Source organism: Panthera onca, chromosome E3 (assembly GCF_046562875.1).
Source record: "Panthera onca isolate mPanOnc1 chromosome E3, mPanOnc1 haplotype 2, whole genome shotgun sequence".
Taxonomy (NCBI): Eukaryota; Metazoa; Chordata; class Mammalia; order Carnivora; family Felidae; genus Panthera; species Panthera onca.
In genome coordinates, this window is record NC_138354.1 from 26,864,975 (window position 1) to 26,885,465 (window position 20,491).

A 20,491-nucleotide genomic window follows, 5' to 3' on the forward strand; every position below is an offset into this window, starting at 1 on the left:
AAATAATTTAAATATAAATAAATAAAAAATAAATAAAATGGGCAAAGGACTTGAATGTCCTTCTCCAAAGAAGACATACAGATAGATGGCCAACAAGTACATGAAAGGCTGCTCAACATCATTAATCATATGAGAAATGCAAATCAAAACCACAATGAGGTAACACCTCATATTCATTAAGATTGCTACAATGAAAACCACAGAAAACAGCAAGTGTTGATCAGGATTTAGAGGAACTGAAACCTTTGCGCACTGTTACTGGGGTTGTAAATTGGTGTAACCATTATGGAAAACAGTGTGCAAGCTCCTTAAATAATTCAAAACAGAACTACTATCGGATCCAGCAAATCCACTTCTGGGTATACATTCAAAGGAACTCAAAGCATCTATCTCTATCTCAAAGAGATATTGCACACCCATGTTCATTGCACCATTATTCACAATAGCCAAGAGATAGAAGCAACCCAAATGTCCATCAACAAATGAATGGATACAGTAAGGGTGATATATACATCCAGTGGACTGCTATGCAACCTTAAGAAAGAAGGAAATTTGACACGCTACAACAAGCATGAATCTCGAGGACCCTACGCTAAGTGAAATAAGCCAGTCACAAAAGGGCAAATAGTGTATCATTCCACTCATATGAAATATCTAAAGTAGTCAAAATCATAGAAACAGAAAAGGTAGGCGGAAGGAGAGCAGGAATTAATGTTTTATTAGTATAGAGTTTCAATTTTGCAACATGAAAAAGTTTAGAGATCTGTTGCACAATGTGGATATACTTAATACTACTGAACTGTACACTTAAAAATCACTACGATGGGGGGCATCTGGGTGGCTCGGTTGGTTTGGGCGTCTGACTCTCCATTTCCTCTCAGGTCGTGATCTCACAGTACGTGAGTTCAAGCCCCATGTTGGGCTCTGCACCAGCTTGGAGCCTGCTTGGGATTCTGTCTCCTCTTTCTGCTCTTCCTCAACTAATGCACATGCACACGCGCTCACTGTCTCTCTTTCAAAATAAATAAATGGGGGCACCTGGGTGGCTCAGTTGGTTAAGCGTCCAACTGAGGCTCAGGTCATGATCTCACAGTCCAAGGGTTCGATCCCCACATCGGGTTCTGTGCTAATAGCTCAGAGCCTGGAGTCTGTTTCAGATTCGATGTCTCCCCCTCTCTCTCTGCCCCTTCCTCTCTTGTGTTCTCTCTCTCTCTCAAAAATATATAAATAAACTTAAAAAATAAACTTAAAAAAAAGATTAAGATGGTAAATTTAATGTTATGTGTTTTTTTTTACCACAATTCAAAAAACCATTCAGTAATGTAAATACAGTCGTGATTATTGCAACCAAGGGGGGTACAAAATGCTCTCAGAATTTATAACTAATTGGGGGGTTTACTGGGTGCGAGGCAAGGCTTCCATTAGGAAGTAATGCTTCAGCTAACTTTGGAATCACACAGGAGAGAAGCAAGGGCCGCAGATGCTGAGGCAGCAGCCCAGCACAGACGCCAGGACAACAGGTCACGTGATGAGTCTGAATTTATTTTATATACCATAGTTGTCTCCAACCTTCCTGCTTCAGGAGTAGAATCAATGACAATAATGACAGTAACAGCCAACATGGGCCGGAAATTAATTCACTTAGTTAATTATGTACTTAATGTAAATATCAAGTGCAGGGATTCTGAACCAGGGTACTTGGGGTTACATTCCAGCTCTACCATAACTTTACTAGCTTCATAATCTTGGGCAAGTTACTGAATCTCTGTGCCTTGGTTTCCCTTATCTGGAAAATGAAGACAGTAACGGGGCCTACACACAGGGTTGTTGTGAGGACAAATAAGGTAGCTTACACTGAGTTATATCACATATACAGTGCCTGCCACAGAGCAGGGGCTATTAGTACTTAGTAAATAAAATTTAATTACATGGAAGCTGGGGTGCCTGGGTGGCTCAGTCGGTTAAGCGTCCGACTTCAACTCAGGTCACGATCTCACGGTCCGTGAGTTCGAGCCCCGCGTAGGGCTCCGAGCTGATGGCTCGGAGCCTGGAGCCCGCTTCCGATTCTGTGTCTCCCTCTCTCTCCGCCCCTCCCCCGTTCATGCTCGATCTCTCTCTGTCTCAAAAATAAATAAACGTTAAAAAAAAATTTTTTTTTTTTTAAATTACATGGAAGCCATTGGTGCTAACCACTTCACATGCTGTGATATGTTGCACACTGGGCACAAATTCCTCCCATCCCTAGAAAGAAGCATGACCTTTCGCGATGTGACCGGCAGAACCAGGATCCATCTTCCCACGTAAAAGTAGACTGCATCCCAAACCCAGCAAGTCTACGCTTGATCCCTAAGGGCCCTTCTTCCACCCCGTCTCTCCCACCGTCTCCGAACATGACAGCTCCGTTTTTGCAAATGGTTGTTCAGCAACCCCAGAAACTTTACGCAACTATAGCTGGCTTTCCTATTTTTACTCCTCACATGCGCCAGCGTAACAGTGAGGTCCTGGTGCTCCGATCTCTATGTCCAAAATCCGACCACCTCTCACTGATTCCACGCTGCCACCTGCTGGTCCAGCCCATCATCTCTTGATGACTGCACAGGCCTCTTCACAGCCTCCCTGCTCCAGTCCTTGTGCCTCTGCGGTGTATTCTCAAGCAGGCAGTCAGAGCCATCCTGCAGAGGCACCTCAGATCCCCCGCCCAAATCCCTCTAGTGGCTCCTGCCTGACCCAGGATAAAAGCCCAAATCCCTATGGTGGCCTGTGAGGCCCTCCGTGTTCCGTCCCATTACCCTGTGCTCTGACCTCATCTAGCACAGATCCCCCGCCTGGCTCACTCAGCTCCACCACTCTGGCCTTTCTAGTTCCAGAGCACTAGCACTCCAGTACCACCTGCTGCCCCAGGGCACTAGCACTGTTCCATCTGCCTGAACCAACATTCCCTCGGAAATGCACGTAACCCACTTCCTCATCCCTTTCACACGGACTCCTGTAGTGATCTTCCTCAACACTCCAGTTCCCTCTGCACCTTGTCCCCAGCCCGGGTTTTCTCCTTACCCTTTCCTGCTTGTTTTTTCCCAAAGCACTCACCCCCTGACACATTACAGGTGCGTGTGTGTCTTGTCTGTCTCCCTCCACTAGAATGGGAGCTTTGTGAGGGCAGAGACTTGTGCCTGCACTGTTGTCTGATTGTTGAATCCCCAGTGCCCACGACAGAGCATGGCATATAGCAGACACTCAGTATTTGTTAAAGGAATACAGTCATGGGACTAAGTAAGACAGGAGAAGAAAGTAGGGGTACCTGGGTGGCTCAGTCGGTTAAGCGTCCGACTCTTGGTTTCGGCTCAGGTCATGATCTCACAATTCATGAGTTTAAGCCCCGCATTGGGCTCTGTGCTGACAGCACGGAGTCTGCTCGGGATCCTCTGTTGCCCTCTCTCTCTGCCCCTCCCCCCCACACACATGCGCGTGCACTCTCTCTCTCTCAAAATGAATAACTTTTTAAAAAAGTAAACCAATCCACAAATGCAATGAGGACCCTGCCGCCCTGATTGCTTCTTCCTATCATCAGCATGCCTCTTCTGTGTGTGTACCTCGCCTTACAGTTTGCAAAGCACATTCACACCCGTTTCACATTTGACACCTACACAACCCCATGAGAGAGGGATGTTAGTGGAGTGAAGTCATAACTCTTCCCAGACCCAAAGTTTTCATGGAGAAAGAGAAAAAAACTATTGAGACTTGCCTATGACTCAGCAAATTGACTTGCAAATTGACTCAGCAGTGAAAGAACTATGATTCACCCATGACTTCTGACCCTGAGTCCAGGAGTCTTCACCTCAAGCAAAAAGGCTGTGTGTGCAGTGGTTAGACCCACCAGCTGTGGAGTTTGAACAAACAAGACCATGAAACTTACCTCTACTACTCCCTAGCTGTGTGACATTGGGAAAGTTGCTAGCCCTCTGTGTGACTCCCATTTTCTCAATCATCAAGCAGGGATAATAATATCCTCCTCATACGTTGTCCTGAGGGTTGAACGAGGTAAGATTAGGTCTGTCATGATTAGCCAGTTAAAAAAAAAAAATACTTTGAAAAAATAGGAGCATGTTATTTCGTGGTCATTCACTTTTTTCAGTGGCCCCGGCTCTGCCCTTTGCTCCAGCTAACCTGATGGGGAGAGACTGGAAAGTATGATGCCATCTATCTTAAAGGTGGTGAAACTAAGGCTTTTTGGTCCCAAAAGGGATTTGACTCAGTGCTTTTGGGAAGAGAATGGCTGTGAAAATTCCATAGCAACCAGAAGGCAGGCTACCCAGAGGCAGAGCAGAGCTGTTGCCACCCCCCAGGGCACTCATTATATTCACGACACAATCTCATTCAGCCACCTCCGGAGAGGACAGGACCGTGTTTATACATACTCCAGGGATGTTTGCAATGTTGTGGCCGCTGAACCGCTGTAGCCCCCACGGCGGCGCTCAAAGGGCTGCAAGGCACTCACGCCCGCTCACTTGCGCCCTCTTGTGGGAAGTTCCGCAGTCCGTCCAAAGGGTGCGGTGACAGGAAACGCAGCTAACCTACACTGAGTAATTCAGGCTGGGAGTCCGCCTGACACTTGACATCACGGATGACCTCACTTAATATCTCCATAAGGTGGCTTTACAAATATGGAGACTGAAGGAGAGAGACTGATACAAAGAGAAGCAAACCTTGCCCAGAGTCATCCTGCTAGTAAGCATCAGAGCCAACATTCAAATCCAGACTTGCCTTGACTCCAAAGCTCACAGACTTTCTCCAATATTTGCATTACAGATTTGAAATAGAATCAAGCCTACCGACCTATCTGGGGATCAAACTTTGTCATGACTCCATTATTCCATTCCACGTCGTGGAATGGTAAATTATGAAAATATGCCCCTACCCCCTAGGAAAAAAAAAAAATCTCTCAATGGTCAGTCCCTGGGGAGTAGGGTGGGACTGGAGACCGTCACACAAATGCACAGACATAACATACATGATTCCCAAGATAAACCATTCAACCAATTTCTAAGTCACCCACCCATACATACACTAGAATCCCATTTATTTAACACTAGTATAATATATCTATAAATTAGGATAAAGTGATCAGAAGAATATAAACTTAAAAGTAGTTACTCCCAGGGAGGGAAACAAGCATATATTATACATACTTCTGTAAGGTTGAACAAGCATTGTTATTTTCATAAATTTTAAAACCACTTAAAATTGTTTTTAAAAGTATATATTTTTTAAAGTTTATTTATTTACTTATTTATTTAGTGGGAGAGAGAGAGTGAGCACATGCTCATGTGAGCAGAAATGGAACAGAGAAGCAGAGAGGGAGAGAGAAAATCCCAAGCAGCCTCCATGCTCAACTCAGAGCTTGATCCCATGAACCTGTGAGTTCACAGCTGGAACTGAAATCAAGAGACCAACGCTTAACTGACTGAGCCACCCAGGCACCCATATTTATTTATTTTGAGAGATGGAGGGGGAGGGGCAAGGGGGGAATCCCAAGCAAGCTCCGAGCTGTCAGTGCAGAGCCCAACAGGGGCTCCACCTCAGGAACCATGAGTTCATAACCTGAGCCGAAATCAAGAGTCAGACTCCCAGGGCACCTGGGTGGCTCAGCCAGTTAAGCGACCGACTTCTACTCAGGTCATGATCTCATGATTTGTAAGTTCGAGCCCCATGTCAGGCTCTGTGCTGATAGCTCAGAGCCTGGAGCCTGCTTTAGATTCTGTGTCTCCCTCTCTCTGCCTCTCCCCCATTCACACTCTGTCTCTCTCTCAAAATCAAAATTAAAATAAATAAATAAATAAATAAATAAATAAATAAATAAAAGAGAGTCAGATTCCCAACCAACTGAGCTACCCAGGTACTCCTAAAAAGTAGTATTAAACTGAAAAATCCCACAGGTGATTTTGAGGAGTGCCCTAGGTTAAGATAGGTTAAGAGTGAAAGATTATTGCCTTAAAATTTGTGACAGTGATATATAGTTAAAGAAAAGCAAACTGCTACCCTGTGGGCCAATAATACCAAAAGCTAACATTGATAAGAACCTACTGTATGCAGAGCATTGGTCTGGAATCCTTTCCATTTATTAATGCATTTCATTCCTTCCACAACCCCATGAGGTAGGTACTTGTGGTAGGCAGCCTGTAATATGGCAGTCAGGGACCCTCATCCCATGGTGTTCACACCCCTGTGTACTCTCTTCCCACACTAAATAGTACTGACCTGTGTAACCAATAGGATAATGTGCAAATGATAGTATGTGACTTCCAGGACCAGGTCATAAAAGATACTAGTGCTTCTGCCTTTCACTCTCTTGAATCACTGGCTCTGGGCGAAGACAGCTGCCATGTCGTAAGGATGCTCAAGCTAGCTGCCCTGGGGAGAGGCCCGAAGGATCATGAATGGCATTTAGCTTCATGCCTCTTTATCCTTCTTTAATCTCCTTTTCCTTGAATTTTAATTTGTCTCATCTTTTTTTTTTTTTTTTTCTTGTAAGACATTGGCATTGCTGAAACACCCTGGCCAGTTGCCTCTCAGGAGCATCCCACAATTTGCATTTGCCTCTTTCTTCCTGAATAGCTCCAGTTAACAGGTGAGGTTGTGTCAGAGGAAGAGGTTCATCCCACCGGTGTGGTTGACCTGATCTCTTCTTTAATCAGGTGCTTACAAGTTTCTCTAATGCACATATATTGTTTGTTTCTTGCTGATGATCACAAATCACTCTGGTATTTGACTTTTTTTTTTTAATTGCAAAGATGTGATTGACCCAAATCTTGACCCTGAGAAAGGACCCTAAAGAAAAATTATAAATGTTAACAAAAGGAATATAATTTACAGATATAACTATAAGCAGAAAGAGTTGGGGGGGGGGTCCCCAGAAAAAGAAAGATGAGATATAACTTTTGTGGCACAGCAGAAGTCATTTTAAACCCCCAGCTATCTTCTGTGATCTACAGTTCACCAGCACTACTTGCCCTGGCAACACTTCTTACAGAACTCTTCCTAAGAGGTGTAAGAACTAAGAAATACAAAAACCTCAGTAGTTAAAGATCTTAAGGGAACAAAAGGGAATGCAAAACCCAATGGTCTCTACCAAGCCAGAAAATAGCCTAAACATATCAGACACAGTAAATCAATTGTAACACTCCCAGCACTGTTCAAAAATAAAGATTGACCTACTGCAGGATTGAAACTGTGCCCCACAGGATTAATGAGGTTAAAACTGTCACCAGCAAGTCCCCTACTCATCCCCCTTCTTGACAGAAACATTAACCTTATCTTTTTAATTTTTTAACCTTATTTTTGAGAGAGAGAGAGAGAAACAGAGCGTGAGCAGGGGAGAAGACAGAGAGGGAGACACAGAATCAGAAGAGCTATCAGCACAAAGCCAGATGCAGGGCTCAAACCCATGAACCACGAGATAATGACCTGAGCTGAAGTCTGATGCTTAACTGACTGAGCCACCCAGGCAACCCAACCTTGTCTTTTAGAGGCAAACAAGAGCTCCCGCCAGCCTAGACCAGTTTGAGCTCAAACACCGACTCACACCTGCTGACAGCGAGCTCTATCTCATTCTAATGTTAAAATCTCCATCCAAGGGGCACCTGGATGGCTTCCTTGGTTGAGCATCTGACTCCTGATTTCAGTTCAGGTCATGATCTCAGGTTCATGAGTTCCAGCCCCATATCAGGCTCTATGATGACAGCACAGAGCCTGCTTGAGATGCTCTGTCTGCCCCTCCCCTGCTGACGTGTTCTCTCTCTCTCTCTCTTTCAAAATAAATAAATAAACATGAAAAAAAAATTAAATCCCCACCCACGGAGGAACGCAGGTTTATTAACACAACATGGGATACATGCATAGGCATGTTTTCAAAGTATGCCTGGGCAACCTTACGCCCAACTTTACATGCAGTGACAAGATTCCCTTTTCTGAATATTCATTCTAACCCTAAAGAACAGCAACCCACTCACCTCCACTTGAAGAGTTACCACTTTGCAAGTTATTCCTCCTGATCTCCTTATTTGCTACAAATAAAGTTTCCCTTGTGACACAACTCCGCCTAGAGTGGTCTCTGCCTGTAACTCACCAAAGAGCAAACGTGTCACCAGCTAGACCCCAGGACCTGACCTTTACCGCCCCTGCATGTACTCACTAGCCTTTGTCTTACGTTTTTCCTTAAGCGCTTTTTTCCGGCTTTCCTCTTAACTCTGGCAAACGAAACCCAAAACTACCTCAGGGGTGGGATGGCGACTGCCCTGACCACACCCACAAGCCAGACCATTTGGCCCTGCGCAGATGGACTGTGGAGTGACCCCTAGAACGACCCAAAATAACCTTTACCTCATTATACTGCTAAAATCCCCTCCCCAGGAGGAGCACTAGCCTCATTTGCATAACACACAACGTTGTCTAGGCACGTTTCCTTATGGCGCATGCGCAATTTTATGCCCGCCTCTCGTCCAATGACAGAGATCTCCTATCTAAATATTCATCCTAATCCTAAAGATAACCGTTCACCCTCTCTTGGGGAGTCAGGGCTTTGGAAGCCATTACCGTGACCTCACTTACTTGCTGCAAATAAAGTTTTCCTTGTGCCACAACCCACCTGGTGAAGTTTCTGTGACTGGTGGAGATTCGCACTCACGTTGGTTTGGTTACATACCTGGAATGTTTGCAAGTCAAAGTGGTCCAAACTTGGCGCTTTAAAATTCCCAAATGCGAGAACTTAAGAAAACAGTTCCATCTGCAATTGCCCCTAAAAGAATAAAATGCCGAGGAATAAACTTAACCAAGGAAGTAAAATTTCCAAACCTAGCATCTCAACAAAGCCAACATCCATCATCAATCAGTGTCAGTGGGACAATCTGACATCATATGCCTCCTGGTGTGGTGACTGAAATGTACAAAACAGTAACATTTCTCGAATAAACTTTGGGAGCAAACCCAGGGTTACCAGTCTTTTTTTACACATGACCAACACCGGGCAAAATTATATAAAAAGAAGAGAAAACGAGGGGCACCTGGGTCGGTCAGTCGGTTAAGGGGCACCTGGGTCGGTCAGTCCGTTAAGCGTCGGACTTCAACTCAGGTCGTGATCTCACGGTTTGTGGGTTTGAGCTCCCCGTGGTGCTCTCTGTGCCGAGGGCTCAGCGCCTGGAGCCTGCTTCAGATTCTCTGTCTCCCTCTCTCTCTGCCCCTCCCCAACTCACACTCTGTCTCTCAAAAATGAATAAACATTAAAAACAATTAAAAGAAGAAAAAAGGGGCGCCTGGGTGGCTCAGTCAGTTGAGTGTCCGCGTTCGGCTCAGGTCATGATCTCACAGTTTGTGAGTTCAAGCCCCGCGTGGGTCTCTGCACTGACAGCTCCGAACCTGGAGCCTGCTTCTGATTCTGTGTCTCCCTCTCTCTCTGCCCCTCCCCCACGTTTGCTCTGTCTCTCTCTGTCTCTGTCTCTCAAAAATAAATGTAAAAAAAAATTTTTAATAAAAAATAAATTTAAAAAAGAAGAAAAAACAACATTAGCATTTAGTAATATAAACCTTTAATAAAAAATGTTTAGTGCATTTAACAAACATTTATATAGCAATTATTCTGGACCAGGCACTGTTCTAAGTGCCTTAGAGAACTGATCTCCTTATGTCATTCTGATGTGGAGAACAAAGGCAAAAGAAACGTAGATAAATTTCCTTATAACCTGCAGCCCCTTGACAAATACTGGAGATAGGCAGAATATGACATTCCTCCAGCAACTTCTGTCTTAAAGTCAGTGCTTTGCTAGAGGGGAAAACAATGTTAGCTAGGCCTCCAGGATCCTGTAAATCTTCTTTAACATAAGAGAATCCTTTTTGAAGCTTCCGTTGCCTTTACCTCCCTCAACTCCAAAGTATATAACCAGTCACTCCTCACAACCTCAGTGCAGCTCTTTCTGCCCACAGGTCCTGTCCCTGTGCTTTATTTAATAAAGCCACCTTTTTGCACCAAAAACATCTAAGAATTCTTTCTTGGCCTTTGGCTCTCAGACTCTACTTTAAGCCACATCAATTCCAACAATCTTAAGAGCTCGGCTGGGACTAGGGTTGGGGGAAGAAGAAGAGGGTGGAGGAGGGAGATACTCTCAGGTGCTAACCCTGCACTTGCAAAACGCTGGGTGTCTCTATAAATGTTGCCCCCAGGACCCCTGCCTGCCTTACAGCCCTGTGTTGGTGGTAGATGATGTTGATGGGGTTTTGAGGTGGTGGGGGTCCGGAGCTGCCCAAGAAAGAATTCTTGAGACGTCTTTGGTGCAAAAAAGGTAATTTTATTGGAGCAAAAAAAAAAAAAGGTGATTTTATTAAAACACGGGGACAGGACCCGTGGGCAGAAGAGCTTCCCGGGGGGTTGTGGAGAATGACTGGTTATATACTATGGAGTTGAGGAGATAAAAGCAGAAGGGAGGCCTCCAGAAGGACTTTCGTATGCTAAAGAGGACTCCTAAGATACTTGAGGCCTTGCTATTGTCAAGCTAAGGTGGTTTTCCCTCTAGTAAGGCATTACCATTAGGACAGTAGGGGGTTCTGGAGGAATGTTATACTTTGTATTTGCCTCAAGTATTTGTCAATGGGCTGCAGGTTATAAAGAAATTTCATTTTACCAGCCATTTCCTTCTTGTCTTTGTTTCCCACATCACTATGGAGGGGAGGGTGATGTTGGGGCTCCAGGAAACTGAGTCTATAGGTTCCTGGAGATTAGGCTATTGATAAGATTGCCGTTTTCTTGTAATTTACCAAGACATACGTAAACTGATGGAGACCCCTGTCCTGCATGACTGTGATCTGAGTTAACCATTTGTTTCCTTTCCTTTCCTTGGTTCTTGGGTAGCCATGAGTGCCTAAGGAATGTCACACACTTCCCACCTGGGGGAGGGGTGTTTGCGGGGTGTCAGCTTGCCTTATGCTCCCTCATCACTGCCATTAGAATCCTTTGATGAGAAATCAGGAGCACAGAGAGGCTTAGCAACTGGCCTCAGACCACACAGCTATTGAGTGGCAGAGCCCCCTGTGGAACCCAGGCTGTCTGGCTCCACAGCCCATGCTCTCAGCCACCTCTCTCTGCAAATGGACATTTTCACATGAAAAAGGATAACAACAGAATAAAACAGTCCTTCTGAGAAAGAAGGCTTTGCAACCTGACCCACTCAGAGGCACAGGTGAACCTAGGCGTTTACAATAAAAATTTAATGTGGCAATTGTCCTGTGCCCCACAGCTTGGAGGTGTGTGCAAAACAAGCTGAGGGGACAATTTTTTCTCCCCTGTCACCCAAGTGGACACGGTCGGCTCTAACAGCTGTGTTTTAGGCTTGTGAGCAGACTATGGGAATACTCTCGGCTTTTGTTGGGATTCAGCTCTTGAAGGGAGGGGATTAAAACTGAATCCTCCTGGGGGGAGGGGGATGGTCTGTGCTTTGTGGGAAGGCAAGGGAGTGGTTTAAGGCTGCAGTCCAAGTGGGGACTGAGAGTCAGGAAGGAAGCGATTTCCAGATGGGCCCTTGGTCCATCTCTGAGCGCCCTGGGAAGGGACAGGCCAGTGTGGAAGTGCATGGAGGCCTGACTGTAAACACTTAGGTCTTTAAAATAGCAGCTGAGCTCTCTCCAGCAGGGAGGGGTCCTTTGCTAAGAGCCCTTTCTTTGCTGACAGCCAAGAGCCTGGAAAACTCAAAACGGGCTGAGCCTCTCCTGACCTCAGAGGTGTTTGACCATTTCTGAATGACCTTGCAATTTGCCTTAAGATTAGTTTTCATGACTCCAAATAAAGAAGATTTGTATTTAAACATCCTGGGACAATTCATACCAGGAAGAGAGAGTCCCCCCTCCCACACCCCATTATTTTTCCCATTTTCACAGAAAATTTCATCAGGAGCTGACTCAGAGTTTGGATCCCCTTTTATAATCCTAAATGAACAAACCCAATTTATGCAATCAGCTGGAATTGTTGAGCGCCTCCTGTGTGCTAGACAATTGAGACAAGGGGAATCTGTCAGTGACCACTGACACCAGGATCCCTGCCCTTGTGGGACTTTCATTTTAGTGAGGGAGACACACAATACACATAAAACAGTCAAATGTGTATGTGTATTTGTTATGTTCGTGTTTTGAGAGAGAGAGAGAGTGTGAGCAGGGGAGGGGCAGAGAGAGAGAGACAGAACCTAAGGCAGGTTCCAGGTTCCGAGCTGTCAGCACAGAGCCCAACGCGAACTCACAACTGTGAGGTCATGACTTGAGCCGAAGTGGAACCCTTAACCCACTGAGCCACCCACGTGCCCCCAGTCAAATGTATATTTCGTTAGAATGTGATGACTGCCAGGAAAAAAAATCATACAGAGTAGCAATGAGGGAGCATGGGGCAAGCTGAGGGCAAAGTACAGGCTAGCAGCAACCCCCCTCCTCCAAGGTGAGGTATGTGTGATATTCCCGACACTCTTGGCTGCCCAAGGACAAGGGAAAGGAAAGAAAGCATTGGTTGCCTGATAGAGATCAGAGTCATACAGGAGTCTCCTTCAGACAACTCAGTAAACTGCAAGAAAAAAGGCAAGCTTGGGGCGCCTGGGTGGCTCAGTCGGTTAAGCGTCCGACTTCGGCTCAGGTCACGATCTCGCGGTCCATGAGTTCGAGCCCTGTGTCGGGCTCTGGGCTGATGGCTCAGAGCCTGGAGCCTGCTTCTGATTCTGTGTCTCCCACTCTCTCTGACCCTCCCCCGTTCATGCTCTGTCTCTCTCTGTCTCAAAATAAATAAACTTAAAAAAAAAAAATTTTTTTTTAATAATAAAAAAAAAAAGAAAAAAGGCAAGCTTATCTATAGCCTAATCTCCAGAAACCTATAGACCCCATGTCCTGGAGCCCTAATATCACCTTCATCAAGATGTAAGGGGGTTTAAGTGCTTGCCACGGTGACGTGGGAAACAAAGGCAAATGAAAAATTAAATTCCCTTACTGCCTTACTCTGCCATCTTTTTTTACCCCACTTACTCCACCATCACCCCAAAACCCCATGAGTAGGTTACAGTGTTATAGACAGTTTGTGGAATTTATGTGGTTTGAAGTGTTGGGGTTCAGAGCCTATGGCTAAGAAAGAATTCTTGAGACATCTTTGGTGCAAAAAGGTGGTTTTATTAAAGCACAGGGACAGGACCCATGAGCAGGAAAAGCTGCACTGGGGTTGTGAGGAGCGACTGATTATATACTTGGGAGTTGGGGGAGGTAAAGGCAACGGGAAGTTTCCAAAAGGACTTTTAGGGCACTTGGGCAGCTCTGTCGGTTAAGCATCTGACTCTTCACTTCGGCTCAGGCCACGATCTCACGGTTCATGGGATTGAGCCGCACATCGGGCTCTGTGGTGACAGAACAGAGCCTGCTTGGGATCCTCCCTCTCCTTCTCTCTCTGCCACTCCCCTGCTCTCTCTCTCTCTCTCTCTCTCAAAATAAATAATCTTTAAAAAAAATTTTAAAAATTAAAAAAGAAGGACTTTCATATGCTAAAGAAGACTCACAGGATCCTGGAGTTCTTGCTATTGTCAAGTTAAGGTTGTTTTTCCCTCTAGTGAGGCATTAACTTTAAGTCAGGAGTTCCTGGAGGAGAAATGTCATACTCTGCCAGCCTGAAGTATCTCTGAACTGGCTGCAGGTTATAAGGAAATTAAATATTACCTATATTTCTTTCTACCTTTGTTTCCCACCTCACCAGGAAAACCTACACGAAGAACATGGGTGATGAGGCCAAGAACTTATTCTTGATTGAAGTCAAGGGTCAGAGGGGTAAGGATAGGGGAACAGAGGGGGCAGTATTAAACACGTGGTCTGGAGGAAGACTGGTGAACAAGGGGCATGTGAATCTACTTAAATGAAGGAGAAGCAAGGGAGGGAGCCTCTTGGCTCTCTACAGGTGTTCCCTGAACATGGTATAACCCTACCTGCACAAATAATGTGGGAAACCAAACAATATACTGACCCAAGCCTAAGAGGAAAAAAGGATAAAACCAAAGTATTTGTAAGAGGATAATAGTCATGAAACAGTGGATGTCTTCTAGAAGAAACATCTCAAAGGCTTCAGCTACAACAGCAGAGTGATACAGGGGTGTAGTAGTGATGACCCAACTACCCTGAGCAGCTTTGATTTTCTGAAATAGCGAATAACTCTTGACAGAATTAGAAGCTAGGAGATATGCACTCTCCTCAATGTATACAATGGCTGTGTTCCTGAGAAACTCAGTACAGGTTCAAATCATACAAAAACACTGGGTATTTATTTGTCAGATGGGGTTTGGTTTTGGCTCTGATCATTAGAATGGGTTTTCATCTGCTTGCGTGTCTGCTTGGATCTTGGGCACTTTGTGTCCCAGGAAACAGGATGTTTATTGTGTGGGATGGAACCCATAGCTCATTGCTAGGGAGTAACCTGGCTTTCACTTTTGAATTAAGTCAGTAGCATCCCCTGTCCATGGTAACTGCTAAGCTGCCTCCCTTCATTCCCAAAGTGCCCCCTGGCAGGGTATCACTTTAGGTTAAGAACCACTCCTCTAATCTGTTGATTTTGCAAATGTGAAATCCGGGGACTCTATGGGTAAAATTGTTTATGAACACACAGCCAAACTAGCAGGCATACATTATTACCTGTTGTAGCAATGATAAAAGTTACATGTTCAGCATCTTTGTGTTTTTCTATTAAGAGCGTGACTCAGGGGCATCTGGGTGGCTCAGTCGGTTAAGCATCCGATTCAGCCCAGGTTATGATCTCGCGGTTCGTGAGTTTGAGCCTCACATTGGGCTCTGTGCTGACAACTCAGAGCCTGGACCCTGCTTCGGATTCTGTGTCTTCCTCTCTCTCTGCCCTCCCCCACTCACTCTCTGTCTCTCTCTCCTCCAAAAAAAAAGAAAAAAAAAAAAGTTTGACCCAAGAGGGAAGCACAGAGATAAAGAATAGGTGTCCTGTAATATGTTTAAAAATAATAACTTTCATTTATCGATTATGAGTGCAATTTTGTAGAGAAGCTGGTGAATACAGAAAGGCAGTAAGAAAAAAAAAAGATGTCTACCGTCATCACCTAGAAAAACTGCTAAAATCTTGGTATGACTGTTTCTGTCTCCTTCTGAAGCCCAGTAGCATCTTGCCCACTACCCTTCTGACAAATTCCCGTTATCCCTTAAGAGAATCACACTGGGTTATCACTGCAGCCAAATAAAAACAAATCAGCCTACACCAAGTTAAAAAGTGAGTTAAAAAACCAACCAAATGAGTAAAAAAGGCAAACAAACCAACAACAAACTCAAATTATCCACAAAAATTTAAAGTTGCAAAAACAGGGGCGCTTGGGTGACTCAGTCGGTTAAGCGTCTGTCTGACTCTGCACTTCGACTCGGGTCGTGATCTCACTTCATGAGATGGAGCCCCGTTAACAGGCTCTACACTGACAGTGCAGAGCCCGCTTGGTCTCTCTCTCCCTCTCTCCCTGCCCCTCCCCTGCGTGCTTTCTCAAAATAGATTTTGAAAAATGCAAAGTAGCAAAGACCTTGGCTAATTCTTTTTTCGTAAATTAACTGAAACAATATGCTTTATTTGCATGCATCTATTGGTGTGTAAAATTCTCTCTCCTTTGTCCAATTTTGCAAACCTATAGTTATAAGTCTATAGCACAGCCAAGCTACTGTATAAACATGTATTTAGAGATTTACAGTTTACAGAGCATTTCTGTTGTAGGCAACGTGTGGAATGACAATTGGTGGGGGCAGGAGGATGAAGTTTCCAAGGCAGTCAATGCACAGGGAATCCTGTTTGTACCAGGACAACCTACATGAAGAACTTGGGTGATACGGCCAGAAATTTACTCTTGATTTAAGTCAAGTACATCAGTTTCAGTGTAAGTATATCAGACGCTCCCTCCCAGGACTCAGGAATTATGACTCAGATCTCTACTCAGTCCCTCACAGAGGTTATATAAACTTGGAGCTGAGACACCACCATCTTTTGCCATGGGAAGAGAGAAATGGACAAAATCAGGGGCAAGTGTGATATGCAGGTTCCAAGCATAAAGAAACAGCAAACATGAATTCCACAGGCAAGAACATGCTAGATGCATCCAAGGAGCAGAAAAGAGGCCAGCCACAGTGGCGATGGTAGGAGATGGGGTTGGAAGCATCCTGCAAAAGCCTGGTCCATACACAATAAGCAGGGTGCATATGTATTCTAAGTGGCAAGAGGAAACCATTGGAGGAGGGTTGTTTAAGCAGGAAAATGCCAAGATCCAACTTTCTTTTTGGAAATTGGCTTTGACTGCTGCGTAGACAACGTTTGGATAAGTCAGGGAGACAGTCAGGAGGCAGTCCCTGCCTTGGGGGAGGCAGTGGTGCTCTGGGTGGTGACCCAGAGGAAGATGGTGGGAAGGAGGAAACAGGAGTGATTCCACTGTGCCTCTCTCTTAAGGAAAACATGGCTCTTTTCTCTATAAATGGGGTTTAGAGACTCCCATTGTCTTAGTATTGATGAAAGTTAAGTGAGGTAATGTATGACAAAAGGTTGATACAAAGTAATTTTTCAATAAGCAGTAATTATTATTATCATTATTCCCCTAATAATAAAAGAGAATCCTCACCAAGCCTCCTACATTGTCTTGTAGAAAATAGACAAAACAAAGCGCTAAACTGAGAAAGAAGATGGGGTGCTGTGGCAAGACGTGTGCCTCCCCTTGAAAATGAAAGCAATGTTGTGTTCTGTTTTCTGCCCTACTTGCCATCCTTCTGTCTGAATTTGTCCAGCTGACAGCCTTCTTCCTCTTCTACTTCAAACAGGAGATTTCTGTGACTTTTTCCTGAAGAACTACCCTATTTCTATTCCTGTAAAATTAGTCCTTGGACACATGGGTGGCTCATTCTGTTAACTGACTGACTCTTGATTTCGACTCAGGTTATGATCTCACTGCAGGGCTCTGCACTGTCAGCATGGAGCCTGCTTGGGATTCTCTCTCTCTCTCTCTCTCTCTCTCTCTCTCTCTCTCTCTCTCCCTCTCTTTCTGCATCTCCCTGCTCTCTCTCTCTCAAAATAAATAAAATTTTAAAAAAATTAGTTCTCTCCTGGGAGAAAGGAGTCTTCTTCAGCAAGCTGGGCTCATTCCCTTGCTTTGGAGAGGATCTCAGGCCCTGCCTAGTCCAGGATGCAAACCCAAGCCAGGGCTAGGTGCCAGGTGAGACCAGCAGGAAGGAGCTTTGCACCTGGAGTTCTGAGCCTCTTCTCCAAGGTCATCACGCACCTCTACCCCATTGGGTTCCAGCCACGCCCTTCCAGGCCAGGACAGGGGACTGGGAGGTAACTAACCTCCAGTGAGGAAGGGAAGAGGGAGGCACTATGTCATGATAGAAATTGCCACCATTTGTCAATATTTCTCTGCCTCAGACTTTTACTTTTTAAAAATACAAACGTGCATATAGGTAATATGTCTATGCAGTACAAAAAAAGAACACTTGCTAAATACCCCCACCCTACAACCTTGTTTGGAGATAAACTATCCATTTATAAACATATACTTTCTTTTTTTAAAATAATGTTTATTTATTTTGAGAGAGAGAGAGCAAGCAGGAGAGGTTCTTGCTAAATACCCCCACCCTACAACCTTGTTTGGAGATAAACTATCCATTTACAAACATATACTTTCTTTTTTTAAAATAATGTTTATTTATTTTGAGAGAGAGAGAGAGAGAGAGAGCAAGCAAGCAGGAGAGGGGTAGAGAGAGAGGGAGACAGAGAATCCCAAGCAGGTTCCAACAGGCTCTGTCAGCACAGAGCCTGACTCAGTGCTTGAACTCACAAACCGTGAGATCATGACCTGAGTTGAAACCAAGAGTCGGTCACTTAATGGACTGAGCCACTCAGGCGGTGCAAGCATGTACTTTCTTTTTTTTTTTTTTTTTTTTTTTTTTAATTTTTTTAACGTTTATTTATTTTTGAGACAGAGAGAGACAGAGCATGAACAGGGGAGGGGCAGAGAGAGAGGGAGACACAGAATCTGAAACAGGCTCCAGGCTCTGAGCGGTCAGCCCAGAGCCCGACGCGGGGCTCGAACTGACAGACCGTGAGATCATGACCTGAGCCGAAGTCGGACGCTTAACCGACCGAGCCACCCAGGCGCCCCAAGCATGTACTTTCTTTACCTAAATGGTAGCTTATCTAATACACTTCTTTTGTTCTTTGCTTTTGTCACTTAATTATATACTTCTACATGCAGAACTTTCTATATGTGTACATGTAGAGTTCTATAATAGCTGGACACTTGTATCAAAATGTATTTAACCGGCCTCCTACATATGGAGATTTAGGCTACTTCTGGTCTTTTGTTGTTATAAACAACACTGCAAAGAATATCCTTGCACAAATGTCACTGTGTTGCAGAACTTTACATTTTTATATAGTTGGATTTATGCTTCTTTGGCTTCTGGGTTTCGGTCAAGCTCAATAAGGCCTATCCCCTTGATGATACTTTAAAAAAAAAAACCTTTCTCTAAAAAAATTTTTTTGAGTACTTCCATGGTTTTACTTTCTCACTTATCTTTGTTTGGATTTTCTTTTGTGGAGGTGTGATATTCGCATCCAGATTAGGATTCCTCCCCCATCAGCAGATGCTCTCCCAGGCATTTCAGACAAGAGTATTGTCACTACAGCTCAGGACCTACTAATATATCTTCATTTTACATGTGAAAAACAGAGGCCCAGAGAGGTGGAGGCATGTGGCCCAGCTCACTCAGGGAATAATTGGAAACTGGGCTCCAACGGGAAACCCAGAGACCCCACCCTTAACTACAATAAAAATAGCCTTTATTTTGAGCCAAGCAATTACTTAAAAAAAATAAATACATTTTCTATTTTGGAACAGTTTTAAAGTAACAGAAAATAGTCCAGAGAGTACAGAGTTTCCATACAGAGAACAGTAGGGAGAGAATAGTACAAAGAGTTTCTCTACCCCGCCCCCCCCCCCCAACTCCTTTGAATGATACGTTTCTCACAGTAGATGAACCAATACTGACACATTGTTATTATCTAAAGTCCATACTTTATTCAGATTTGCTTAGATGCTTCTCCCCACCCCCTCCGGTTCCACATCCTGTATCCTCCTCATCCCACTACACTTGAACTTGGTAGTCATGTCTCTTTAGGTTCCTCTTAGCTGTTGACAGTTTCTCAGACTCCCCCTGTTTTGGATGAACTTGACAAGTGGGGGAGTACTTATCAGGTATCCTGTAAAACGTCCCACGTTTGCAGTTTGTCTGTTTTTATTTCTTTTAATTAAAAAAATTTTTAATGTGTATTTTGAGAGAGAGCACATGCGTGAGCAGAAGGGCAGAGAGAGGGAGACAAGAGGATGGAATCAGCTCCACGCTGAAAGCACAGAGCCTGATGAAGGGTTCAAACTCATGAAACCTTGAGATATGACCTGGGCTGGAGTTGGTCTCTTAACTGACTGAGCCACCCAGGCACTTCTGTTCTTTGTTTCTTTTTTTTTAGAGAGAGAGAATGAGGGAGAGGGGCATAGGGAGAGAATCTTAAGCAGGCTCCACCACACTCAGCTTGAGGCCCCATGTGGGGGCTCAATCCCAAGACTCTGGGATCATGGCCTGATCCAAAAAATCAAGAGTCTGAAGCTCCCAGGCACTGCTGTCTGATGTTTTCTTATGATTGATTAGGCTATAGTTACAGGTTTTGGGGAGAAAGACCCCACAGTTAGCGTGATTCTCATCACATCATACCAAGAGTGTATGCCATCAATGTAAACTTATCACCGTGGCGGGTTGATTTTGAATATCTGTCTGAGAAAGTGTTTCCCAAGTATTATCCAGGTTAAGTTACTTGCCCTCCCACCCATAATGCACTCTTTAGAAGGAAATCACAGTGTGTAGGCCACATTTAGGGTGGAGAATCAGGCTCCACCTCCTTGAAGTATCTAAATTATTTGGAATTCTGCACAGGAGTTTTATCTACACTTCCTCATTTATTTCACTTGGCAATTACTTATATACAAATGCATATAGAATTACATTTAGTTAATCGTTCTACATTTATTTACATTTGGCAATTACTTTTAATTGCGTTTTAAACCGTACATGGATAGATGTAGAGCGAAGAAACATGGATATGCCGCGAAATTTGTAACACACACTCATATGGTGAGATCCTCCCTTGCACCTTACTCAGCCAGCTCCCCAATCGCATTTACAAACGGTACAGGTATCTTTTCTCCCCCCTTTTTGTACCCAAATGGTAACTTACTAGATACACTTGTTCAGAGTCTCGGTTATTTTTATTAATCAACCTTTTTAAGTTTAGTAAGACGTCGGGAAGCCTCCCCTTATCTCGGCCGCTGGGTGGAGCCTTCCGGGGCCGGGGGCGCCGCAGCCGCGTCTCAGATCCCGGCTCCCGCAGCGGGCGACCGGCACTTCCACC

At 44.5% G+C, this 20,491-nt stretch overlaps 1 long non-coding RNA gene across 1 annotated transcript; it reads right to left on the reverse strand.

The window, feature by feature from the left end:
• Nucleotides 1-3,909: 3,909 nt before the first annotated feature.
• Nucleotides 3,910-20,416, reverse strand: LOC132689148 (uncharacterized). The gene is made up of 4 exons (XR_009614886.3): nt 20,318-20,416; nt 8,699-8,791; nt 6,256-6,825; nt 3,910-4,022 (listed from the first exon to the last, which is right to left on the reverse strand). It is a non-coding gene; the product is annotated as an uncharacterized LOC132689148 (long non-coding RNA).
• Between the last annotated feature and the right edge of the window lie 75 nt (nt 20,417-20,491).